Raw genomic sequence first — 14,159 nt, forward strand, 5'->3', positions numbered from 1 at the left:
GTTTCCTTGTTATCTGCTTATTTGACGTTTTTTATTTTTCCTTTATATTTGTCCAATCGAACTGTATATGTTACATGTGCTATGAGACAAACGTCTCTGTTCAACATTTGTTTGTAATGAAAATATTTAATAAAAATTTATTGAGAAAAAAAAAATTGTACTTAAACGCCCCTGTTAAACAGGGGCAGAAAAATTGGGCCTTAGGCTGAGGTGAATATCGCGGTGTATACTGCAGTCAGGGCACGCAGACAATAACCAGAAAACAGCAGAGATAAAGGGGTATATACAGATGTATACTGTGCTGTGCTGGAGGCACACACAACTTCTAATAACTCCTGCAGATGGCAATTGGGCTCAAATAGAGAACAGCTATGTAGGTGGATTATAGCGGTATGTACTAGTTACAGAGCACGCAGACAGCACGCACTATCTCCTAACACTACTGACTGCAAGCTCTATTATTAAAGATGGACCACTAGCTATATAGGTGAGGTGAATATCACGGTGTATACTGCGGTCAGGGCACGCAGACAATAACCAGAAAACAGCAGAGATAAAGGGGTATATACAGATGTATACTGTGCTGTGCTGGAGGCACACACAACTTCCAATAACTCCTGCAGATGGCAATTGGGCTCAAATAGAGAACAGCTATGTAGGTGGATTATAGCGGTATGTACTGGGTACAGAGCACGCAGACAGCACGCACTATCTCCTAACACTTCTGACTGCAAGCTCTATTATTAAAGATGGACCACTAGCTATATAGGTGAGGTGAATATCACGGTGTATACTGCGGTCAGGGCACGCAGACAATAACCAGAAAACAGCAGAGATAAAGGGGTATATACAGATGTATACTGTGCTGTGCTGGAGGCACACACAACTTCCAATAACTCCTGCAGATGGCAATTGGGCTCAAATAGAGAACAGCTATGTAGGTGGATTATAGCGGTATGTACTGGGTACAGAGCACGCAGACAGCACGCACTATCTCCTAACACTACTGACTGCAAGCTCTATTATTAAAGATAGATCACTAGCTATATAGGTGAGGTGAATATAGTGGTGTATACTGCGGTCAGGGCACAGACAATAACCACTACACAAGAGCAAGATAGGAAATCAGCCAAAAACGATCGGTGTGTAACTGTGTTGAAGGTACACAGAACACCCACTGCTTCAGATGCCAACACACTACACGAGGCCGCCTCAAAGGCGGCCTTATATAGTGTGGGGCGTGCACTACACAGCCTGAACTATGATTGGCCACAGGCATCCTGCCTGTGGCCAATCATGGCTCTCCTCGCTGCTGGCGCTGCGATTGGCCAAGCATGCGGGGTCACAGTGCATGCTTGGCCAATCATGAGCCAGCAATACACTGCGCCATCGCAGTGCATTGTGGGCCGTGCGCGCCACACAAATTTTGACGTGAACGGACCAAGATTTCGGATTTCGCCGAACGGACGAACAGCCAATGTTCGAGTCGAACGTACGTTCGACTCGAACACGAAGCTCATCCCTACTGAGGGGTCAAATTTGTGGATGACGTCGGGGGTCCTATACCAGAACATAAGAATTGTAATTGCCGTTTCCCTTTGCGTTACACACTTACAGGATTTAAAAGCAGAGGTCCAAATCTTATCCCATGTCTGCAGGGGGATAGGTTTGTCCAACAACTGAGACCATTTACGCATATACAGATGGGTAAGTTCATTTAAGGGGGTTGACTCATGGAGGATTCGGTGGATAGAGGAGACTAGATGTAATTGGTGGGGACCCTGGGAGCAAAGGTGTTCAAAGGCCATGGGGTTATCAAGGGTTAAAGTCAGAGATTTGGAGCTGAAAAGGTGTCTAACCTGTAAGTAGAAGTAAAACGAATGCTTGGGGATATCATATTTGTCACGTAAGGTCTCGAAGGCATGAAGCCTACGAGAAATGGGGTGCACCAGATTTCTGAGTTGGAAAGGGGGGGGTCCAGCCACGCGAAGATCCTACCCAAAGACAGTCCGTCAGGGATAATAGGGTCAAACAACACATTCATGGGGGGGGGGGAGGGCAGGGTGAGGAAAGGGAGTACTTTTTGTTGCACTTTTGCCATATGTCCAGGGTAAAGGACATTGGGGCCGTACATTGACGCCTAAGGTTAGGGTGCAGAGGGGATGGGACACCCCAGATCAAGGAGCATGGGTGCACCAGATATAGGACCCCCTTCTCAATAGAAGCCCACTGACTCGTGGCATTAAGAGAGGACCAAGAGGTAATGGTTGTAAATGAGTAGCATGGTAATATTTCACGATATCCGGAGCCCCCAAACCTCCCCGAGCTCGAGGCGCAAATACCACTGAACTGGCAAGGCGGTGAGATCTGTCAGCCCATATAAACTTTAAAAAGCGTCTTTGGAGAAGTTTAAGCTGTGGGGGTTGGATTGGCAACTGGCAGTGTCTCAAAATGATACAACAATCTGGGCAAGACTGACATTTTAAGGACGTTGATCCTGCCCAAGAGGGACAGAGGGTATTTGGACCAGGTCAGTAGGGAGCTATTTATGTCTTGGAATAGGGGAGGAAAGTTTGCACGGAACAGGTGGGAGTATGAAGGAGTCAAAAAAACACCCAGATATTTGAGTGAGTCATTGCACCATCTATAAGGATACGTTTCTTTAAGCCTAGAGAGTTGTGTAGCGGGTACGTGAAAGGATAGAGCTTCAGTCTTTGAGGTATTCACTTTATAACCAGAGATCCCCCCAAAGGATGAGGGTAGTTTGTGCAGTGAGGGGAGGGAGACCAGTGGGTTGGTAATAGTTAGCAAGATGTCGTCCGCGAAGAGTGATCATTTATGCTCCCCCTGTCGCATCACCACCCCACGGATATCTGGATGAGAACGTATGGATTCGGGTTTGGGGTTCAAGGCATAAAATAAATAACAACAGTGATAAAGGACACCCCTGCCGCGTTCCATTCATCAAGGGGAAGTGAGGCGACATGAAGGACGACATCTGTACTTGGGTAGTAACAGTTGAGTATAAAGCCGCAAGTGCGTTTAAAAAGGGACCAGTAAAACCATAGACTTTGAGCGTGGCGAACATATAAGGCCAGCTAAGCCTATCAAAGGCCTTCTGTGCGTCTAAACTAAGTAGTAGTGCTGATTTGTTGGTCCTATCCAGAAGGTCCACCAGGTTGATTGTGCGTCGGGTGTTATCATCGGCATGTCTGCCAGGGACAAATCTCACCTGGTCTCTATGAATAAGTTTGGGGGCAAGAACTGACAATCTAGATGCAAGGATTTTTGTAAATATCTTGTAGTCTGAATTTAGAAGGGCTATAGGCCTATAATTGTCTGGGATGGAGGGGTCCTTACCCGGTTTGGGGATCACTGAGATAAAGGAGTGTGAAAAATAGGGGTGGGGGGATGCCCTCTAGTAGGGAATAGAATAAAGTGAGCATGTGCGGACCCAAAATATCCAGATAGGTTTTATAGGGGAGACCATCAGGGCCAGAGGATTTATGCAAGGGGAGCTCCTGTATAATAGCCGAGAGCTTGTCTGCCGTTACTGCTTTGTTTAGGGCCTCTAAATCAGTTGACGAGAGCTTGTGAAGTTTCAGGTTGGAGAAAAAGCACTTACATTTCTCTTGTGTAAAGTGAAAATGGTTTTCTGGGGATAGACAGTTATAAAGTTTGTGGTTAAATTCGCCAAAGGTGTTTGAGATTTCACGAGGGCAGTGAGTCTTAGTTCCGTCAGGCCGGGAGAGAAACTCAGGGAAGGAGTTGAATGTGCGCGGACGTAGTTTATTTACTAACATTTTATGGGGTTTATTGGAAAATTCATAAAATGTCTGCTTCCTCCAGAGCAGCGATTTGGCTACCCGGTCGAGTTGCGCCATTTTAATCTGTTCCCTGAGTAGGATGACTCTCCGCAGTCTCTCCACCGTGCCTTCGCTTCGACGAGAAAAGGGCAGAAGTTAGAGATCGAATATATTCAGTTCTGTCTCCCTTCAGTCTAGAGCTCTCCGCAATGCATGCACCTCTAAAAACGGCCTTGTGGGTTTCCCACAGCAGGGTGGAGAAATCAGAAACCGACCCTCTGTTTAGTTGGAAAAATTCTGCAAGGTTCTGTGCAAGGACAGAGCGGGAGCTTTCAGATTGTAAGAGATGATTATTAAGTCATCAATGGCAAGATCTGGGATAAGCCTGAGTGAGCAGGAGATCTAGGGAAATGGGGTCAGACCAGGTAATCGGCATCACCTCAGAGTCAGCCACAAGTGGGATGAGAGGGGCAGATATAAAGAAACGATTGAGCCATGAATACATTTTATGAGCTGGAGAATAGAAGGTAAATTGCTGAGCTGTGGGATGTTTAATCCTCCATGAGTTGAAAAGGCGATGGGATCTAATAAGCTGACGGAAGGAGGTAGCTTGAGAGGCAAGCTTCTTGGAGGGCGTTGAAGAGAACAATGTTTGTCTATCTCTAGTGGGGGACATAACCAAATTAAAGTCCCCGCCAACTATCATAAAGGGCTGTGATGGATAGTGGGAAGAGTCAAACAGGCCATTAAGGAAGTCAATCTGACCAACATTAGGGGCATACAGGTTGACGAGGGTCAGAGAGGTGTTAAAGTATTGGCAGTCTAGGATTAGGTATCTACCATGGGGGTCTACATGGGAGGTTTTAACCTTAATGGGGCATGACTTTCTGATCAAAATCGCAACTCCCGCCCTGCCTGTGGGGTCAGAGGCTAGGAAGGAGGTGGGGAAGTGTTTGGAGGCAAACTTAAGGGAGCCATCTGCTTTAAAGTGAGTTTCTTGCAACATAATCACGTCTGCACCTGAAGACCTGAATTCCTTCAGGGCCAGCCAGTGCTTACGTATAGAGCCTAGGCCCTTTACATTGTATGACAAGAGCTTTAAAGCCATAAGGGCAGACTATGTGGGTAAGCATATGTAAGTACCTGTAGGTTGCAACACAGCCGAAAATAAGTATCAATGAACCAGGACTCTAATCGATAGATGGTGTCATTAGCATCAGTTATGCCTAGGCGGTGGGGAAAGATTAGGTATACCCAGAGCCAGGGTAACCTGAGGCCATACCAGCATATGCAGTGCATAAGTAAACAATAAAACTGATCTATAGGAATGGACACAGTAGAACAAAAAACATTAAAAAGAAACATCAACAAAAGCGTCAGAAAAAGAAAAAAGAAAACAAAAACAAAAAAGAACAGCACATCTTGAGAGCCTGAGGGAAACATGTGCCTCAGGGGAAACAGGATACCAACCCAGGCCAGGAGGGTCATGGCCGGACGACCACCGGAGGTGGCCGTACGTAAAAGTGGGAGGGCCATCTACTCCCCTTATAAACTCGAAAATTAACAAAGTGCATTAACAGCATATAGTATTTTGTAAGAACGGAACCCCATGGGATGGGGAAAACTAGTCCCAGCTTGAACATTCAAGACAGAGGACAAACTTGAAATAAACATTGCAACAGGATCTTTTCCTTTCAATTCACAGAGGAGAAAGAAAAGATGGGGGAATATGAACAGCATACCTAACTGAGCCATGTGGGGTATGACGGGGGAAGTCAGGGAGGTTGCTTGGAGAACTGTGGACATTGAGGTGTGGAGAGATGCCTCCTGGATTTGCTCCTCACGGGTGTACAGATGCGGCTTGGAGTATTGGGAAGTGGGCGAGTCTGGGCATCAGCTGGATGCATGTCATCCTCAGGCAGGGGAGGGAGCCCAAGGCTCTTTAGAAAGGATTCTCTCTCTGGAAGATCACGAAGGGTGTACTGAGCTCCATTTTTGGACACAAGCAAATGGAAGGGAAAACCCCAATAGTATGTGACCTTGTGATGCTGCAAGTAAGAGGTAATTGGCCGAAGGTTCCTGCGTTTTGCCAGGGTGATGGGGGAGAGGTCACTGAAAATCTGCAGCTTCACACCCTTGTAGACAATTTGAGGTTTATTGCACGTGGATTGGATCAGTGCCTCTTTGCTTTCAAAGAAGTGGAAACGGACAATAACATCCCTGGGCCTAGCTCCTGCAGGAGGTTTGGGGGCCAGAGAGCGATGAGCCCTGTCAAGGCGCCAGTCTATGTCCACTACCGTGAGGGCCAGGGTGTTAAAGAGGCCTAACAGATAATCACGTAAGTCAGAGTCTCTCACAGTCTCCGGGATACCTCTAAAGCGCAGATTCTGGCGTCTCTCTCTATTTTCTAGATCCTCCTGTTGGAGCTGTAGTTGAGACACTGAGAGGCGCAGATTGTGGTTGTCCTCCTCGACAGCCTGAACATAGCTGACCATCTCGTCAAATTTGTTTTCAAGCGTGTCCGTGCGGTCACCAAGCTGGTTGATTTCCTTTCTCAGTTCCACCGCAAGTTTATTTACCTCAGCCGAGACATTGGTTGTGATCTGTTGAAGCAGGAGATGTAGTTTGGCGTCCAGTTTGGCGTCCAGTATACCAGGGGTAAGGATCCCCTGTGGGGGTAGTAGACCCGAGTCGGAGGCTTATGGGGCAATAACTGGGGAGGAGCCAGAGCCCCCCATTCCCAGAGGCAGGTCCATATTGGAGAAAGGGTCCGGAGGGGAATGGGAGGGAGGCGGCTGAGATCTGGTAACAAAGCGGTCCATAATAGGCCCTGTCTGCTGATCAGGGGTATGTTTGTAATATTCCTGTTGCTGTCCAATTTTTCCCATGGGGCGCTTTAGCACTGCAATGAAGAGGAATGCTTACCCCCAGAGCTTTTAGTAGCTAGTGTGGCGTTGCGGGGGTCATGGGGAGCAGATAGGCCCTTTAACTCATTTAAAAGTCATGTTGGTAAGTGGTAGTGAAACACATATCGATAACTGATGATGGGATCAAATAATGTCGGGAGAATCCACTCCTCCCCTCGCAGTAGTAGGCTGTGAAATTAGGAGTTGTAAGATGCTGGGTGTAGCAAGATGGCCGACTACACCCAGAATAGGCCGGAGCCTGGGCCTTGCCTAGAAAGAGCCAGAGGATGCCAGGCTCAATATCAGGGGGGATTGTCCAGGTCTGTTCAAGATTCTGCCCTCCTATAAGACCCAGAGGGGGGGGCCCGTCCGGTGGGGGGAGATTTGGAGGGGGATCTAGGTACAACCCCTGAGGGGACTCACCAAGCCGGAGAATGTCCGTATGTGGGTATGTGAGGCAGCTGCCATCTACAGGGGCCCGGTGACTGGTTGATTCTTTCCCGGACATCCGTCTGCCCCGCCGTCGGATCAGCCCCCGGCGGGCTCCGCAGGCGAGCGCGGCGGTCCTGGGGGCCTAGTAGGCCACAAGATGGCGTCCGATGGGCGGCCAATGGAGACTGCAACGGGCCGGATTGCGCGGCCTGTGGGCAACGGATCACGACCAATTCCATATGGGGCTGCAGGGGGAAGCCCGGTTGACAGGGTGATCTACTTTGGTAGCAAAAAGAGCGAACCACAGTGGAGGATGGCTGTGGATTCTGATATGGCCCAGAAACCTGTAGTTCTTCGGCACCAGTTCGGTGAGGATGGTGTTGCAGTCAGGAGTTAGCCAGCTTTCAGTGATGAAGAGGCAATCTATGTTGTTTTCGGTGATGAAGTCGTGTACTTCCAGTCTGTGTTTGACTGCAGACCTGGTGTTAATCAAGGCGCATGCTAATTGTTGTGGTTGGGTAGATATCTTCCTGTGTCTGATGGTTGCTTGTCGGCCGGTATTTAGTAGTTGTTACTTTTGTAGGATTTTTTGTATGGAAGATGGCAATGTTGAGGTGGTATTCCTTAGTCTGTTGAGAACTTCTGCTGAGTATTTGCACATGGCCCGAGGATGAGGTTGATAGTACTAGGGCAGTGATGGCGAACCTTGGCACTCCAGATGTTTTGGAACTACATTTCCCATGATGCTCATGCACTCTGCGGTGTAGTGGAGCATCATGGGAAATGTAGTTCCAAAACATCTGGGGTGCCAAGGTTCGCCATCACTGTACTAGGGGGACTGAAGATGCTGATCCTGATCAGGGATTTAACCTGATGTCAATCTAGTTATCAGCCTTGCCGCCGTGTTAAGGTTATTTGTAAGCGCGCAAGTTGATCTTGGGTCACCTATGCGGAAGGCGTTTTTATATTAGGGTCGTGAATTACTGGCTGTTCCAGCTACCTTTGCTTGAAGCGAAGATCCCAGACCAGATGAAAACTGCTGGTGAAGCTGAATGGTTATGCTAAAGAGGGTGGGAAATAGTTCCAGAGGGTGTGGTGGAAGGGGGGGGGGGCTGCTGACCTACTGCCCTCCTGTTGATCCAGAGGAAGGCGAAAACCCCTAGCTGTGCCAGCCAATCGCACCAGTGGGGAAAAAATTCCTTCCTGTATCACCTGGTGAGTCTTGAGAGGCCCTTCAGCCTGCTGAGAGGAGGGAGGTAGGGTAAGCTAGGAGGTGGGCTCACGTGAGCTGGGGCTCAGCCACAGCCAATGGTCTACCTTAGCTAGAGCATTGGAGGCGACCAATGGTGGCTGCGGGTGTTGCCCACCCAGATGTCTAGTAGAAAGGGACCAGGTCCCCTTAGGACCTGCTTGGGGGGGCCCCGAGGGCTGATTCGAGGTCCTGGTGAAGTTGAGTTGAAGTATCTGGAGGGGCTGGGTGGACCAAGATGGCCGCCGGGCTAGGCTGCAGCCACAGGCTATCCTAGTCTCGTCTCCCGGTCCTGATGTGGGGTCATTCACGGATGCGGGGGGGGTGCGGTCGGCGTGGATGCCCGAGCCTGCCACGGCTAATGGATGTGACAAAGGGCAGAGCTGGCAGGTGATGAACGGAGATCCGGGCAGGCGGCAGTGTCGGCCCGTGTGATGTGAGGTGGCTAGGGGATCACGTTCCTGGACCCCCGTGCCCAGGGGGGTCAGCTATAATTGCTATAATTTCCGGTTCAGGCTGCTGGAGGTCCCGGGGAGAGCGGGGAGAGCTGTGGCTGGTGAGAGTTGGAATCATGGAATCGGTCTCTTCTATATCATTGACAGAGACTGAAGTACAGGTATTAAATAGAGGTTTGGGCTTTTGCCCTAAAGAAAAAATGAATGAATTTGTTTCGAGACAGGATTTGTATCGCTTTTATAGGCAACTTAGATGGAAAGCTTATTTCTTAATCGTACATCATGGGACACAAAGCCATAGTAGTTAGTGTGTGGGTTATAGGCCACCTTCAGGTGATGGACACTGGCACACCCTAATACAGGAAGTCCACTCCCTATATAACCCCACCCACTACCCCGAGTACCTCCGTTTTTTTTGCCAGTGTCTTAGGTGTTGGTCATGAGTAAAGATGTGCTGTGCTGAGCTCCACTGGAGCAATCCTGGCTAGGGCCAGCTATGCAGCTGGATCCATTCAAAGTGTCTTTTTAGGCCGAAATGAATGGTAAATGTAAAAACCAAACAATAGTGCGCTACAATTAACTTTCTAATCAGTGGTCAATCAAACAAATGTGAACAAAAATAGTGATAGAATAATTCCGATGAATATATTTTTTCACTATGAAATGAATGGTACCTGGGCCTCGGGGCGGAAGAAACGAGGTTTAGCCCGTAATGTTTCTCTTTTTGGAGAGCTGGACCCCAGGATCCAGTACTTTTGTTTTTTTCAGCCATAAGGTTTTTCTGGCGGGGTCTTTTTTACGGGTCCAGGAGTGTGGATCCCCCAATAAAAGTCACCACTGGGGGCTGTATAGAGCACCTTGTCATGCTTTCTCAGATCATGCTTTGTCAGTAGACGCTGAAAGACTTCTCTCAGGCTAGCAGGTACAAAACTCCGGTAAGTAGTTTGGGGGATGATTTTTTCCTAAAACACCCCCCACCTGGACAAAAGCTCTCCCCCTTTCCCTGAATAGAGGGAGAAGCCAGAAGATCAGTGGATGCTGCTCCTTTCTCCACTGCCTCTGTATGGCGGTTTTTCACAGCTCTCCTCCTCGCTGCCCCCCCCTCCCACACACACACACACGTGGGAAAACACTCTCTTTTTTGAAAAGAGGAAGGGGAGGGCTTGGTGGGAATATGGAGTGGGTGTGGCTTAGTGCGGCGTTGGCGTGCAGCAACGTCCAGAGCAGGAGTACTTTTAAAAAGGCTCAATTTTTGCTGACTGCAGCTGTCGCAGAGACACAAAAGCAAAAAAGAGGCATGTAAGTAGTGACACAGGCACATTTACTGAAGCATTAGGCTGAGTGTTAATAGCAGTGACAGTTGCTGGACTATTTGCTCAAGCAGTGAATGCGATTTCTTCTGGTAGTACCTCTGCATTTGTGCATCGGGCTATGGTCAGAAGGGGAGGTAGAAACACCACAAAAGGGGCTTAAAAGGGACTCCTTCAAGCTCTAAACAGCCTAAACTCATCTCTACAATGGCATCCTCCCCTGAGAGTTCTGGGTGGCCCATCAGAGTGAGCAATCAGAGCTATCAAATATTGCAATTGTTTTCAACACTGCAACCCCTTGGATTGGCTAGCGGCTTTAAGTGTATCCCAGAATGGAATAAAATGTGACAGATCCATTCAGAGCTGGACTGGGACAAAAATTTGGCCCTGGACTTCATCATGACCGGCCCACTTTAATTTTGAGTGTCCCCAACAGCATCCCCCTTACATCAGAGAGTCCCAATTAGCAGCCCCCTTCACATCAGAGTCCCCATGAGAAGCTCCCTTCACATCAGAGTCCCCATCAGAAGCCCCCTTCACATCAGAGTCTCCACCAGCAGCCCCATTCACATCAGAGTGTCCTCCCTCTCCTCCCCCTCTCACATGTACTCACATTTTTGAAGGCAGCTTTTCATTCCTCTCTCCAGTCATGGGATAACAAGTGATAAGGGGAGAGAGGAAGGAAAGTCTGCTGGCTATCTCCCCTTGCAGGCTGGAGGGAGCATAACACCTAATGATGTCTCCAGCAAGTGACAGAGCTGCTCCTCCTGACAGGAGTGAAATCGCGATCACTCGCTGTCAGAGAGGAGTGGCTCCAGGACTGCACCTAACTGGCCCACTGAGCCATTCGACCTACCAGGAAACTCCCAGTAGTCCCAATGGCGAGTCCATGCCTGGGTCCCTTTCCATTACCCAGGACCCTCAAACTGAGGATCTGGAGGCAGGAGAAGATGAATTTCCCTCAGGGGACAGTGAAAGGATGATGACTCCTCTTCTGAGGGGTGAAATGTGGAGTGAGATCACCCAGATAAGCATTTTTTTCCTCCTATAAAGTTTTAATACTTTATCCTAGGGAGGAAAAATTCACAAAAAAGTGGGAGATACCAGCAATTGTTGCTGCTATATCCTCTGTGAATGAAAGTTTGACTTGTCCAATAGTCAATGCTCAAATTCTTAGGCATCCAATGGATAAGAAGTTTGGAATTCCTATTAAAAAAAAAACAATTGGTGTATGTCAATCCTTGAGAGACCAGTTTAAACAGTTGCTCAAGGTTATTCCTGATCAGCAGGCCCAGGATTTACCACAGCATTATGTTTGGCAATAGACGCCATGAGAGATTCTATTCTTCAACCCTCATGCCTTACGGTTGGGCTGGTGTATAGGCATAGAATCTTATGGTTGAAAAATTGGTCAGCTGAAACGTCATGCAAAGCTCCTGTCTAATTTTCCTTTTCATGGTGAACGGCTGTTTGGTGATGATTTGGATAAATACAACCAAAAAATTCTAGTGGAAAAAGTACCCTTTTGCTAGTTAGGAAACATAGTAAAAAAACAGAAGAGTAAATATATTTTATTTAAACAAGCTCCTTCTCCAGTGACAGGAGCATCTGCCTCCAAGCAGTCACGAAGGCTTCCACCGTCAAGTCCAAGAGGAAAACTGAAGCCTCCTTATGAGGAAGCATATATCTGAATATCCGCTCTTTTCGCATGGAGTCAATCCGATCAGTGGTCTGCTTCCTACTAGGGATGAGCCGAACACCCCTCCGGTTCGGTTCGCAGCAGAACACGCAAAAACTTTGTCCGAACACACAAACACCTTTAAAGTCTATGGGACACGAACGTGAAAAATCAAAAGTGCCAATTTTAAGGGTTAATATGCAAGATATTGTCATAAAATGTGTTTGGGGACCTGGGTCCTGCCCCAGGGAGCATGTATCAATGCAAAAAAAAAGTTTCAAAAATTGCCTTTTTTTTTACCCTCTTCCTGACCAAGTGGTTAAATTGTAATGTATTATTTAAATATTTTTCTAGAATTTCAAAACTCATTATATGCTCCCAGAGTAAAACCTAATAATATGTTATTATTTATGGTATTATGGTTTTACTGTTTAACCACTTAAACCCTGGACCATTTTGCTGGCCAAAGACCAGACCGCTTTTTGCGATTCAGCTGTGCATCGCTTTAACTGACAATTGCGCTGTCATGCGATGTGGCTCCCAAACAAAATTGACGTCCTTTTTTTCCCACAAATTGAGCTTTCTTTTGGTGGTATTTGATCACCCCTGTGGTTTTTATTTTTTGCGCTATAAACAAAAAAAGAGCATCAATTTTGAAAAAAAAAAGCATTCTTTTTTACATTTTGCTATAATAAATATCCCCCAAAATATATATAAAAACATTTTTTTCGCTCAGTTTAGGCCGATACATATTCTTCTACATATTTTTGGTAAAAAATCGCAATAAGCGATTATTGATTGGTTTGCGCAAAAGTTATAGCGTTTACAAAATAGGGGATAGTTTTATGACATTTTTATTAATATTTTTTTTTTACTAGTAATGGCGGCGATCAACGATTTTTATTGTGACTGCGACATTATGGCGGACACATTGGACATTTTTGACACATTTTTGGGACCATTGTCATTTATACAGCAATAAGTGCTATACAAATGCAGTAATTCCTGTGTAAATGACACTGGCAGTGAAGGGGTTAACCAGTGGGTGGCAGTGTAGGGGTTAAGTGTTCCTAGGGGTGTGTTACTAACTGTTGGGGGCTGGGCTTTCTTTTAGTGAACACTGATCTCTGCTCCAATCACATGGAGTAGAGATCAGCATCACTTGTTGCTAGGCTACCCACGACCAGACTCACAGGGGTCCCGACCAGCACGCGAGCGTGCCGCCGCCGGCGCGCTCGCGATGGCAGTGCGGCATTTAAGATTGGACGTACCTGTACGCCAATATGCCTGCCCGTGCCATTCTGACGACGTACATCGGCGTGCGCTGGTCGGGAAGTGGTTGAGGGGAACCCTGCACCAATGTTTTTTTTTTAAAAATGGCGTAGGGTTCCCCCTCAAAATCCATACCGGTTATGTAAATGGGTGGCCCCACCCCCTGTGACGCCACAGGGAAGCCATTGGAAAGTCCCCATGCATCAGAGGGGGCGGAGTCACCCAGGAACGTCACTGTGTGCCCCGGTTCCTCAGTTATATAAGAACTGTCACCTGCGAGGACGCGTCAGACGGTGAAAGCCTCCCATGGAGGCGCAGCATTGGCGGCCTGCAGGTTTTTTTTTCGGTCTGTCAGCGGAGCGAGAGAAGAAGATGAATGCACTTTTTGGGACATTTTATATTTATATTTTTTAATTTTTTAATAAAGGACTTTTCCCAAGTTGTGCCTTGTTTTTTTTTTTTACATTTTGACACTTTTTTGTGACATAGTACGGGTACAATGTACCCGTTACCATTTCAAATGGGGGGCGGGATCTGGGGGTTCCCTTGTTAAAGGGGCTTCCAGATTCCGATAAGCCCCCGCCCATAGACCCCCCACAACCACTGGGCAAGGGTTGTGGGGATGAGGCCTTTGTCCCTATCAACATGGGGACAAGGTGCTTGGGGGGCTACCCCAAAGCACCCTCCCCATGTTGAGGGCATGTGGTGTGGTACGGTTCAGGAGGGGGGGTGCTCTCTCATCCCCCCTCTTTTCCTGTGGCCTGCCAGATTGCGTGCTTGGATAAGGGTCTGATATGGATTTTGAGGGAGTTCCCTACGCCATTTAAAAAAAAATGGTGCAGGGTTTCCCTTAACCACTTGCCAACCGGCTCCTGTACATATATGTCGGCACTTTGTAGATGGATATCTCGGTAATGGCAGCAGCTGCAGCCACAACCGAGATATCCATCTTTTTAGGAGCCGGTCGTATTTACGATAATGGTGGACTCTGCAGTGGATTTGCCGTGAGATCACCGTTATCAGCGGCGGGAGAGGCCCCCCCCTCCCACTA

This window comes from Lithobates pipiens, unplaced genomic scaffold, assembly GCF_037356315.1.
Source record: "Lithobates pipiens isolate NorthernLeopardFrog02 unplaced genomic scaffold, aLitPip1_a1.2 Scaffold_18, whole genome shotgun sequence".
In the NCBI taxonomy this organism is placed as follows: Eukaryota; Metazoa; Chordata; class Amphibia; order Anura; family Ranidae; genus Lithobates; species Lithobates pipiens.